Source organism: Lemur catta, chromosome 7 (genome assembly GCF_020740605.2).
Source record: "Lemur catta isolate mLemCat1 chromosome 7, mLemCat1.pri, whole genome shotgun sequence".
NCBI classification, from domain to species: Eukaryota; Metazoa; Chordata; class Mammalia; order Primates; family Lemuridae; genus Lemur; species Lemur catta.
This window is the reverse complement of record NC_059134.1, coordinates 64,372,723-64,386,675: the sequence shown is the minus strand read 5'-3', so window position 1 is coordinate 64,386,675 and position 13,953 is coordinate 64,372,723. Positions and strand designations below refer to the sequence as shown.

The window sequence follows — 13,953 nt, the reverse complement described above, 5'->3', positions numbered from 1 at the left end:
GGGCACCTAGTTTTCAATGTTTTTTTTTTACTATTAGAAGCAACATGCAGTAAATCTCCTTGTATATGCCTCTTTGTATAAATTTGTGAGCATTTCTCTAGTGTTGATTCCTACAAATGGAACTGCTGGTTTTAGGATATGTATATTTAAAGTCTGTATAGAAACTTCCCATTTGCCCTCCAAAAATGATATATAATTTCCCTTCTACCAGTAGTAGAACTTCTTCATATTTACACAGACAAAAATTGAGACTACATTTATTATTTTTGTTTGCCCAGCATTCATTTCCCTTTTTTTTGGTAATAGTTCCCCAATTTCCTTTGTGGCAACCACCTTCTCCCTGTGAATTAATGACTCCACTCATGGCTTCTGACATAGAACATGTGACTCGTATCTAAATTCTGAGTATTGAGACCATCTAGTCACATGATTGGTTCAGATATATACAAATAACAAAGACGTGGCAAATCATTATAATTCCTTTTTCTAGTCACAGTAAATTGCTTCAGGGAGGGCACAAACTCCAACTTGATCCAGTTAGCGTGAATCTGGGAACTTCTGGGAGCTCCACCAGAAAGTGGCACTTGTTCCTTTCTGCCATACATGAACCTGAAAGGCGATGGGCCCAAGGAATACAGAATCTGTATTTACTAAATTTCAGTTGGTAGCCCTTTGCCTCCTTTTTTCCGCTTTGATCTATGCTTATTTATACTCTCTCCCTGCCTCCCTCCCTTCTGTATTTTCCAAATCTCTATTTCTTCTAACTTGTTGTCAGCCTGTGAACACACACGTTTTTCTTATATTAAATAAAAAGCTGTCAGTAAGCCTAATACAAAACTCTTCTGTTCCTTCCTTTAAAGCTAAGCTTGACAGAGTTATCTTCCATTGTGTCATTATCCCGCTCCAACTGATATCTGGCCCTACCACTTCACTTAAATTAATCTTGGCAAATTTTTAGGGAAAACTTAATTTTTAAAAATTTAGATATAATTTACAAACCATAAAATGTACCATTTTAAAGTGTACAACTCTGTGATTATACAACCATCACTACCATCTAATTCAAGAACATTTTCATCTCCCTGAAAAGAAACTTCGTACCTATTAGTAGTCATGCCCCAGGCTCTCACATCCACTAATTTACTTTCTGTCTCTGTGGATTTACCTATTCTGGACATTTCATATAAATAGGCTCATACAATGTGTGGCCATTGTGTCTGGCTTGTTTTACTTAGCATTATATTTTCAAGGTTAATCCATGTTGTACAAATATCAGTGGCCAAATAAATTCCAGTGTATGTATGTACCACATTTTGTTTATCCATTCATCAGCTGATGGACATTTGGGTGGCTTCCAACTTTTTGGCTCTTATGAATAATGTAGCTATGAACATTTGTGTATAAGTTTTTGTGTGAACATATGTTTTCAATTATCTTAGATCTATACTAGGAGTGGAATTGCTGGGTCATGTGGTAATTCCATGTTTCACCTTTTGAGGAACTGCCCAACCGTTTTCTGGCTACACCATTTTACATTCCCACCATCAGTGTATGGGGGTTCCAGTTTCTCCACATCCTCTTGGCACTTGTTACTTTCCAGTTTTGTTTGTTTGTTTTTTACTATAACTATCCTAGTGAGTGTGAAGTGGTATCTCATTGCAGTTTTGATTCACATTTCTCTAATGACTAATGATGTTGAACATCTTTTCAGGTGCTTGTTAGCCATTTGTATATCTTCTTTGGAAAAATTTGTATTCAAATCCTTTGACCATTTTAAAATCAGATAGTTTGTCTTTTTATTGCTGAGTTTTAAGAGTTCTTTGTGTATTCTGAATACTAGACCTTCATAAGCTATATTATTTGCATATATTTTCTCCAGTCTGTAGGTTTTTTTTCATTTCTAGATGTGTCCTTTGAAACACAAATGTTTTTAATTTTGATGATGTTTGTCTAATTTTTCTTTGGTTGCTTGTGCTTTAGGTGCCACTTTTAAGAAAGCATTGCCTAATCCAAGGTCACAAAGATTTACCTCTGTTTTCTCCTAAGAGGGTTATAGTTTTAGCTCTTACATTTAGATTTTTGATATATTTTGAGTTAAGTTTTATATATGGTATGAGGTAAGAGTCCACATTCATTCTTTTGTGTGTAAATATCCAGTTGTCCCAGCACCATTTGTTGAAAAGACTGTTCTTTCCTCATTGAATTGTCTTGGTACCCTTGTCAAAAATCAGTTGGCCATAGATGTATAGGTTTGTTTCTGGACTCTCAATTCTATTCCGTTAATATATATGTTTATCCTAGCCCAGTACCACACTGTTTTTATTACTATAGTTTATATATATATACATATATATATACTATAGTTTATATATATACATACACACACACACACACACACATATATATATATATATATGTATAAACTTTCAGGGGTACAAATGTTTTGGTTATATAAATTGCTTTTGTACCATTTGAGTCAAAGTTAAAAGTGTGTCTATCACCCAGATAATGTGCATTGTACCTGTTAGGTGTGAATTTACCCTTCCCCTCCTCCCCCCCACCACCTACTGGATTTCCAATGATTGTTATTTCCATATGTGAGCATAAGTGTTGATCAGTTAGTTCCAGTTTAATGGTGGGTATGTGTGGTGTTTGTCTTTCCATTCTTGTGATACTTTGCTTAGAAGAATGGTCTCCAGTTCTATCCTGGTTAATACAGAGGTATTAGTTCACCATCTTCTTTATGGCTGAGTAGTACTCTATGGTATACATATATCACAGATGATTTTCAAAAGAAGATACACTAATGGCCAACAAACAGGAAAAAATACTCAACACCTCTAATCATCAGGGAAATGCAAATCAAAACCGCAATGAGATATCACTCAACTCCAGCAAGAATGGCTTTGATTACTGCAGTTTTTAAGTAAGCTTTGAAATCATGAAGTATAAGTCCTGAAACTTTGTTCTTTTTCAACATTTTTTTGGTTGTTCTGGTTTCCTTGCAATTTCATATGAATTTTAGGATTATATTATCAATTTCTGCAAAAGAAGTAGTTGGAATTTTATAGGGATTGCATTGAATCGGTAGGTCAATTTGGGGAGTATTAAGTCTCCTAATACATGAAGACAAAAATGTCTTTCCATTTGTTTAATTTTTCAACAAAGTTTTATAATTTTCAGTGTAGAAGTCTTATACTTATTTTTTTAATTTATTCTTGGTTTTCTGATATTATTGGATTGAATTATTTTATTAATTTTTAGATTGTTCATTGCTAATGTATATAAATACAACCGATTTTTGTATATTGATCTTCTATCCTGTAACCTTGCTAAACTCGTTCATTATCTTGTGTGTGCATGTGTGTGTGTGTGTATGTGTATCTGTATCAGTATTCCTTAGGATTTTCTGTATATAGGATCATGTCATTTTGCAAATAGAGATAATTTTTTACTTCTGTCATTATAATCTAGATGCAGTTTTTTTTCTTGTTTAATTGCCTTGTAGTCTAGAACTTCCTGTGCAATGTTAAATAGAAGTGGTGAGAGTAGATATCTTGTCTCATTCCTGATCTTAGAGAAAAGCTTTCAGTCTTTCACCATTAAGTATGATGAAAGTATCACCATAAGTAGTGATGTGGACTGGGTTGTGACATTTGGAATGGAGAAAGCTGATGCATTTGAGAAATGTTTTAGAAATAGAATGGACTTGTCAATGTTGAATGTGGAGACTGAGGGAGAGGGAGGTACTAAAGAAAATTGTTTGCATTATTTAGTTGATAAAACTATTTTAATAGCTATCTACATAAAGCTATTATATATGTTCATAAGTATATATGTATACTAGTGACAAGAAAGTAGCTGGTGTTTTGTAGTTTTCTTTTAGAAATTATCTGTGCCTGTTATAAGTCTAAAAACCTAAGCTTCCCTAGATAGACTTGACCGTTCACTTGGTAAAAGCTACTAAATGTAAGCCTATTTTTTACTTCTATGAGCCTAGCCTTGTATTTCCTATGAGATTCAGTGATTAAACTCTGGTCACCTTTTCTAGTCAACATTTTTCTTATCATAAGCATAAAATTATACAGAGTTGATTCTATTAGCTTTCCCAGGCTATACAAGGATGTTTCTATCCTGGAATTTTCACTATAAAGCAACCAATTCAAAACTTTTGCAATTTTCTGTTTGTAGTATTATGGAAGATTTGACTTGAGTAAAGTCTTGCTGATTTTAGGTTCAGTTTGATTTGGTCATTTTTTTAATCAAACAAACATGTCTATATGACTGACTTTTGCCATGTAGTTAAAAAGTGTACTTTGAAACGTAGCATTCTCTGATTTTGAAGGCCTGTTTAAAAGTTTTTCATTTTGTCACTAAGACATGAAAAGAGAATCATTGATCATTTTTGCAGAAGAGATTTGGAAACTCATATTAGATTTTCATATTCTTCTTCATGGACTTTTCCAAAATAATAAACTTATAACCACTACTCCCCAAACTATTCTGGTATTTGTGAAATGGATATGTGGTTGGATACAGTATTGTTAAACAAAAGTAGCTTTAAGCCTAATTTTAATCAGAGTCATCATCTATTTTATTTTAGGAAATAAGGAAAATTTAATATTATCATTGTTTTTTAAATGTTACAGAAGATATTTTTAATCTTCATAATAAAAAAGAAACATCATGATTTTCTTTTTAATTGAAGAAAAAAAATCCCTTGGCTCCAAAAGTGAAATTTTCTGTCTTCTCAGTTGCCTTTAAAAATCTTGAACCTGGCAGTGAAATTGTATAATCTACTAATAAAATGCCTAAGGCTTATTGCCTTTTCTTGGGCAACAGTATCATCAAATGATGTGCTCTATCGATTTTAATCACATTGTTTTTACAGTTCCATTGCAAGGTTTCAGAAACTCACCAAACAAATAAATCCGTGGATACAGATGCCTCCTTTCTCTGAAAACCTAATCATTCAAATATTATTTCTTTTTAATCAATTGTTAAGGTATAATATAGACAAGTAATCGTTTATATTTGGTGGACTGTAATCTTGGCTAAGCTAAAATGTTCCCTTGATGTTCAGCATTTACATATTAAAAATTCTTATAAATGTGATATTTGGATGCCTTGTAGCATTCAGAATTTAGCATGTAACATGTTGTTAGGTGCTAGTCTCTTAAGCCATTCCCTCTACAACTCAGCTGCATACATCTAGAGCAAGCTTCCACAGGGTTGTATTTTAAGCTAGCTATGAACTAATTATATGGCAATTTGTGTTTTGGAATCCATATAGAACAATATTTGGTGCACTAGGTGGAGAGATTGTGACTGATAAAATGCTTTTCTGATGCTACCATTCATTGGGTATGGCAGAGTTGCACAACAATAAAATCCTCCATTTATTAGGAGCTTAAAATGTACCAGAACTTTGTATACATTATATCCTAACCCTAAAACAATTCTTCTATGCAGGTATGTAGACCATTACATATGTGGAAGCTAAGACCAGATAGGTTAAGTGACTATTAAGGCATTGGAGTCTTGGTCTGACTAACACTAAAGCTTGGGTTCTTTCTGCTTTAGCAAGAGCATACACATTTCATTTTCAAATTTCTGTGCATGTTAAATGATGTAAAATTGTCTCAGAAGACTTCTGAGATTTTAATTTTCACAAATTGTTTAGAAATTTGGGGTCTTTAGACTCTCAAGTGGTAGAACATCAGTGTTCTATTTCTTAGAACTGATGTAGATTTATTGGCAATAGTGGGTAGGGTTGTGTGTGTGTATGTGTGTAAAATAAAGAACTTAATATTTCATTGTGGAAGTTATAGCTTCCTTTGGTATTTTTTTTTGTTATTTTGGTACTAATTAGGAGTAAACTGTATTCTACCACATTGAAACATTGACTATAGTGAATTCTTCATATGAAATTCTAGTATGTTCATATGGTAGTAGATTTGTACTGATTGCACTGGCTGGAGCCTATTCTTCATACTTTTGAGCTTTACAGTTTACATTTTCCATAGACATTGATGCCCTGTGCCCCTCCACTGCAGAGCTTCAAATGTTTGCGGAAGAGTTAGTGTTTTTTGTCTGTTTGTTTGTTTGTTTGTTTGTTTTGAGACAGAGTCTCTGTTGTCTGGGCTAGAGTGCTGTGGTGTCAGCCTATCTCACAGCAACCTCAAACTCCTGGGCTTAAGTGATCCTATTGCCTCAGCCTCTTGAGTAGCTGGGACTACAGGTGCGTGCCACCATGCTCAGCTAATTTTTTCTATTTTTAGTAGAGACAGGGTCTCACTCTTGCTCAAAAGAGTTAGTGTTGAGCATTTGGTGGTCATTCTCTGTTTACTTAAATCTGTGACTGATTAGTGTCAGTGTTGGAAGTGCCCACCTAAGACTATTCCATTGCAGCAGCCCTTTCTTTTTGGCAGCTCTCTCAGAACAAGGGTCTGATGTCCCACTCCACCCTATTCATCCTTTGTGCCTGGTGGAAGCACTATTCTTCAGCTAAGACACTTTTGTTTGACCTTAATCTTTTCTGGAAGTGCTTCTTCCCTCATTTCATCCCAGGCGAGAGACCTGGCTTTCTCTCTTCTGTTCTTGCCTTCATATAGAAACCACCTTTTTCCATTCCTCTGGAGCCACAGTCTCAGGGTCCTCACATGTGCTGGTGTCCTTGCCTGGGGAGCCTTTCCTTGACTTGTTCACTAGGTGAACTCCAACTCATTCTTTAAGCCTTAGTTTGAGTATTACCTGCCCAGTGAAACTTTGTGTGACCTTTCCCTGACCAAGTGAGTAATAATGATTTTTAAAGCAATAATATATGCCAGGCAAAGTACTGGGCACTTTATAAGTGTTTTCGAGTTAGTCCTCACAACAATTGCGTAAGATAGTTACTACTGTTATCTCCACTTTACATGTGGGAGAACTGAGCTAGGAAGTGGTAGGGGTGGAATTCAAATCCTGATCTCTCTTGTTCTAAGCATTATATGTTTTCCACTAGATCATGTTACTTCCCTGGTCACTCCCTCTTTTGTATCATTTTTGTACTTCGTACATACTTATTATCCTTATCATAATCATTGTTAGTAAGGCTATGTCTTGAAAATCTCTTTATCCCTATAACCCAGTTCAATCTTTTACTAGCTGTGTATTGCAGGTATTAAAATATTTGGTGAATACATACATAAACTATCAGATGACTAGATTCTCAGTTGGCCTGTTCTCATACTTGGACCTCTGATGCTCTTTGTTTGACTCCCAACTACTCTCTGGATACTGTTAGTGACCAGACTCACAGAAAACTTGCCATCAACTGCCTTTTAGTGCTGGTGCCAGACCCAGACTCTTCCCCTGCCTTTCCTGTTTTGCTGACATTAACAGCCATGCTGCACTGATTCCTCAGATATAACATTCCACGATAAATGCTTTTGTTCTGGCTACAAGTCTGGGGTCGGTGTGCTGTGGATAAATGGCTCATCACTAGGATTAAGGGAAACAGGCTCTTCTAGAAAAGAAGCATCCTTACTTGAGATGTGGCTAGGGAGCCTGGGAAGGTTACCACGTGTCTTGTATGAATTTTTTTTTTATCTTGGCTATGACTTAATATGTTTTATCATGAGAAAAAAATAAACCAATGATTTCTAGTTATGCTGTCTGCCAAAAACAGTGATCTTTTATTGAATATGAAGATCTTAGTAAAAAGGCTTATTATGACCAATGCCTATAGTTTTTGGAGACTAGGTAAGGCCAGCAGAAACCATTTGGGTTTCACCATATGGTCTATTACTAAAATAAGTACATGTTATATCCTTCTAGGCTCCTGAAAACCAAAAAAGATAAAGAACATAAAGATGGGAGTACAGTTATAACATCTTGTCTGATAGTGAATCTTTCAGAGTCAAGTGGCAATTTAGCTTGATTGGAGTCAGGCTTGGTGTAGGGATTTTGGTTTGCTGTGGAATGAAAGCTACAGGATGGAATGAGGACTGTATTGTGGTACAGTTTTTTTGGCCTGGGGACTTCACAGATATATTCTGACTTTGTTTACATGTCAGGCCATTGACTCTCTTACACTAGGCACTTGCATTGGATGTTATATTTTAAGCTCCAGAGCACTATTTCCATCACTCAGTGAATTACTTTCAATCAATAATCCTAATTTAATGGAAGCCTTTTGCTGGACATAAGATGACAAGGTGAATAGGACATGGTTCCTGCCCTGGAGAGGCTCACAGTTCAGAGAAGTAGCTAATTTGTTGTTTTCTATTTTATTAAATTTATATTATTCTACTAAAATTTGAAGGCAGGCATCACAGAATCTGTTGTTGGTGTTTTGTTGTAGACCAGGGGTGGGGAAACTTTTCATGTTGGAAGGCTGCATTAATTTAGCTGTAATCAAATAAGGCTGGATTTAAGAAACTTCAATCAGATATACTTAAAAGTGTACATTATTTTGTAAAAAATCTAACAACTATGGACTTCTTTCAAAAAATGAAAACTATTTATTAATTTTAAAGTCAACTAACCTTTTAATGACTTTGTTGTATCTGCTTTTTGTTGGAAAGCATTTGAATATTTTGTTGCAGCATGGAGGTCTGCAGTTTCAGTTGATCCTCTAGATGAGTATCAGTCATTTGTGACCTTTAAGGGCGTCTTGATTTGGGATAGGTAGGAGAATGTAGATTCGCAGCTATAAGCAGTTGAAAAGCAAGAAAGCATTTTCAAGCATGTTGCTGAAGACATGGGTATTCTACTACATTTTTCCATATTTCAGTTGGGTCTTTCTTAGCATCAAACAGTGACTTAAAAATGTCATCTACTCAGAGTTCAATCAATTCCATCTGTGGTTCTTTAGGTGCCTTGATGATATCAACTAGGTGAGGTTGAAATGCTAATTTGAGTGTGATGTCATGATTCTCAAAGTCAGTGAAACTTTCATTGTATTCTCCAATTAATAGGTCTATAACAGCTGCGTATTCTTCAAATGATTTGCATATATCATCCTGCTCATCAATGACCTTTGCTAACTGGGGAAAATTTTCATACAACATCTCTTTGGTTCTCCTGGAGAGAGTTGGAACCCATTATATTAAGTGAAGTATCCAAAGAATGGAAAAACAAGCATCACATGTACTCACCAGAAAACTGGTTTCCCTGATCATCACCTAAATGCACATTGGGGAAGGATACCAATTGGATATCAGACTGAGACGGGGGAGGGGATGGATGTATGCCTACATGATGAGTGCGTTGCGCACCGTCTGGGGAATGGTCATGCTTGAAGGTGCTGACTCAGGGAGGTGGGGGGGGAGGGGATGGAGGTATGACTACATGGTGAATGCCAGGTGCACTGTCTGGAGAATGGACACGCCTGGGGCTCTGACTCTGGGGGATGGGCGGGACACGGGCAATGTATATAACCTGAGCTTTTGTACCCCCATGAAGAGCTGAAATAAAAAATAAAAAATAAAAAAAATAAAAAAAACAAAAACAAAAATTTCCTTTTGAAGAAGTATTTTGGAAAAACATAGCTTTTTTCAAAATGCTTGGGATTTTTTTTGCCACATATCATATATATACTTAGTTTTACCTTGCAAAGAAATATTCACTTTGTCTTGCTTTGATATGATATCACACAGAAATGCTGCATTCGTATAGAAATCTTCTTTTAATAATTCACATTGCTGATTTTGTTCTTCATAAAATCCATCTGTTCTCACAGAGATAAAACTGTGGCTAACACCTGTTCCTGTGATAGCCAACACACTTACTTTAGAATGATATAGCAAATGCACACTGAATACCTCATTGTTCAACTATAACATGTTGTGAAACTGATGATACTGTGTTGCATTTGCAGGAATATAGTTAACAGTACTTATACTTAACAGACACTTATGCTTATACATAGTTAACAGACACTTATGCAAAGTGTCACTTAAAATAGTAGCTTTAGCACAGAGATTTTGCTGATGCAAGATACAATGAAAATAAATGAAAGCATCTGGATCTGTTAATACTTTTTTATCTGTGCAGTAAACCCTTCATGTTTTCCTGTCATGGAAGGTACACTGTCTATACATATATTCACTAAATTTATTAAATTTAGTCCAACTTCATGATATTTATCTTGAAAGTTGTTGAAGATAATCTGTACCCCATGTTCTGTTCACAAGAGTGCCCAAAGAGAGTAACTCTTCATAGCAAAGAAAATCTTATGTTATGACCTGAATGAAGTATAAAACCTGTGCTAGGTCAGTAGTACCAGTTGATTTGTCCAAAGCAATTGAATAATATATATTTTCCTTTTGAAGTATTGCATGAAGTTGTTCTGTTAAGTTGAAGGCTAATTCATGCTGCCAATCAGTTATGGTTTTCCTTGAAAGAGGCAGTTGTTTGTACTTTGAAATGTTATTGGGGTGTAAGTATCCTACAACTTTGGCAATGCATTCATTCACAATTTCTACATCACTGAATGGCTTCCCTTTTTTCCCCTGAGTATATAAGCTACTTTAAAAGTTGCTTCAGTGGCATTATTTTCAGGTCTCATTGCTGCTTGAAAGAATTGTCTTTGCTTTTGCTTTTTATCTTTTAATTTCTGCAGTACAACCTTTCGTGCCTCTCCCTCTAATTTAAAATATTTGTGGTCCTTATGAGTATTATAATGTTGATGAGCATTGAATTTCTTTAATGTTGATATGGCAGTATCACAAAGCAAGCAAATCACCTTATCTTTAGCAGAAACAAGATAATATTGCAATTCCCAATTAAAAAATCTGTTTTCTTCAGCGTTCTCTTGGTCTTCTTTGACATGATGGGCTATTAAGCAGACAGAATTAAAAAATACTGTCAAGCTGTGCAACTATTCACAAATTCCATGTCAAACAGAAACACAGTGCACCGTTGTCAAAGCTGATAACAGACTGGCATACTTGACTCATACCCCATAAACTCTCACCAACCAGCCTCGTATGGTAGTGGCACCAGTCAGGCGGGGGAGGTTAGAACTAAATCATGAGCATAGCAGCTGTCAATTTAGCCCTTATGGCTTACTAATGTTCTAATTGTGCTGGTCAATTTGGGAGGATTATTTTGTTGAAACTTATTTTATTCTTTAGTATTTTAAACACATTCATTTTAAAAATAAAATAAAAATATAAAAGATTAACAAAAATGTCTTAATAAAAATAAAAGGGTTTGTTCTGTAAAATTTGGATTCAGTCAAAAGGCCACACTTAAGGACCTAGGAGGCCACATATGGCCCAAGGCTGTGGGTTCCCCACCCTTGTTGTAGACTGTTTGGCGTTGTCCAGTTTGTAGAAGTCTGGCTACAGGGAGAGTGTTGCCTGGACACTCTAAATTGTGCTTTCAATCTTTGAACATGATTTTGAGGGTCAGAATGCCTTTTCTCATATGGTACGAAACATCTGAGTTGGGGCATTATATCACACATTTCCTTAGCTAACTAAGTAGTTTCATGGAGAATTGCTGGCTTTGGAAAGTTCCTCTCTTTCAGTATTCCTGGGAGTATTTGACATAGAGGACAGGCATAGAATTTTATATAAGTATATTTTATTAATGCAAAAATTTTAATTGGTGCTTGATAAACAAAGCTGGAAAGCCTCTCAAATTTGCCGTCAAATTCCTGATCTTATTGTCTATTGCTTATTGGATTAAGATTCCTGAGTATAAGAAGACTATTTTCTTTCTGAAGACTTCCTGGATGGAGACAGCTGCATGTTCATGTCATGATGATCGCCAGAGAGTTTCTGCTTCTCCTCTTCTGGAATCTATTGGCATCATCGAATTTTTTGTCTGCCTTAGGTACATGTGGGCCCACTTGTTTACTCTTAAACCTGTTATTCTCTCATTTCATAAGGGGGAAGGAGATCTTACTTCTTTTGTCTTATAATATATTTTCTTCCTCTCTTTAGCTTCTTATTTTCTAGCCAGGGCCACTATACCTCAGTACATCTAGCCTTCTAGCTCACCCCTTTCTCCATCTTTCTACTATTCCACCCTACACTCCGTGGTAAATTCTAACAATGCTGCTCTGTTACAGGCGAAATTCAGGTTGGCTGAGGCAAATTTTAGGGCTGTAGCTGGTTTGGCCTGGTCTGGACCCCCATTATAATATTGAAACCTTTATAGTGGAGGTGGGGTCCACTGCCACTTTAGTTCCTTTGAATGTCTGCTACATCTCAGATGATCGTTAGAAGGAGTGATTCATCTTCATACACTTTTAGGGCTAGAAGGAGCCTCAATACATCCTAGTCTATGCTTAAATCCTCTCTACTGCTTCCCTGCCAACTGACCTTCCAACCTCTACTTGAACACTTGTAGTGACTGAGATAGTCTTCCCTTTTACCTTTGATAGCTGTAAATGTTTGGAAGCCCTTTATATTAAATTGAAATTGGTGTACACTCTCTCTTTGAATCACACAGAAATCTAATCCCTTATGCCTAATCCTCTTCAGATCTATGAAGAGAGCTCTCACATTCCCTTTGAGATATCCCTCCTCCATATGTTCTCCTCCTTTCTTTAATGACTTTTCCTATATACCTGCCTATTTTTCTACCTAAGTGATTTGTGATTCTGGCTCTTTTTCACAAACTCAGAATTTTTCGTTGAGTGCCTGTTATGTACAAAGAAGGGCCTGTGTTGGCAGAAAGGTCCTTGGCTTCTGGTTGCTTATAATGTATAGAGGGAGAAAAGACTGGTAACAACAGGAAAGAATCAGGGAGAGGGTTTCCTGGTTTTACCCAGCCTCTTTGAGCTGAAATTTCTGATCTTGCGTTAAACTTAAATGGGGACCACATTTAAGACTGTCCCTCCTTATTACAGCTTATTCAGTGAAGAACATTTGTGCAAATTAAAATAGAAAAACCTAAACCATTAAACATTTTTAAAATTTCTGAAATAATGTAAATTTCAAATATACTATAAGTTCTTTTAAAGGACAATACAGACTCATTTCCTTCCCTAATCATGCCCTTAATGGAAATAGTAAGTATTGGTTTAAAACAGAAGACTATGATCTTGAAAACTCATTTGGCCCCTCTTTAGGCTTTGTAAACATGTTATGAAAAACATTCAGTCCTTTGGCCTGGTCTGCATAATGTCAGACAATCTGTGGCTTTTTTTTCTTCACTTGAATAGAACACACTTCTGACTAAATTGACTGACTGTTTAGGTTCCTTGTAGACACAGTCTTAGCAAAGAAGACTAAAAAATTGCTTTTGGGGAAGAAAATTGTAGCTAGTTATATCTCATAAAACCATTCTTGTGTTCATTTTCTTGAGGAAATTGCTATAAGTGTATCTTCTAGGGCCTATATGTAAGAGACCTTTTTATGATTAAATAAAAGCTCAGAGATTTTCAGTATAAGAGTTGTTTTATTGACTTGCCTTAGTTCTGAAAATAAAATGAAAACCTTTAGCCAAAGGAAACTTATGCATTAGTTAAATACTGACATGATTTGAACTTATTTTATTTGCTTACATTATGTCTAATACCTATATATGTCCAGTCTTTGGGGACACAAAGAAACATTATTATATATTAGAAGCTTCTTTGGTTTTTGAATATATCTTTTTATATCTAAAGTCCTGTTTAAACATAATTCCATGATTGTATAGAAGAAGAGCTATTAATCTTTGTATTTACCTAAAGGTAGGTTTATAAAACTAGATTAATTTTATGCCTCTAAAATATGAATGACATCACTTGGCCTGTTAGATAGTAGATTTATTTTAGTGACAAATCTTTCAGATCAATTCATAAATGAGAAAGAAATAAATGTGAGTAAATGTTTGTTCTATTTTGGTTTTTGTTTAAGCTAAAATAATTAGAATTCAGCCAGCCAAAAAGAAGTTAAATTTGAAATCTAATTCTTGTCAAGAAATTTTGCATGCAGCCATTCAACCTATTGTTTCAGAATTGCCGTGGTA

General features: G+C 35.4%; 1 protein-coding gene across 3 annotated transcripts in view; it reads left to right on the top strand.

The window, feature by feature from the left end:
• STK33 (serine/threonine kinase 33) overlaps positions 1–13,953 on the top strand; it is a 129,310-nt gene that overhangs the window by 61,756 nt on the left and 53,601 nt on the right. For 2 of the 3 annotated variants that reach the window (XM_045557459.1, XM_045557458.1), the window contains exon 2: positions 11,681–11,826. The exons of the other annotated variant lie outside the window; for it this stretch is intronic. The gene's annotated coding sequence lies outside the window, so the exon portion shown is untranslated. The remainder of the gene's footprint in view (positions 1–11,680; positions 11,827–13,953) is intronic. 3 annotated transcript variants of the gene reach the window in all.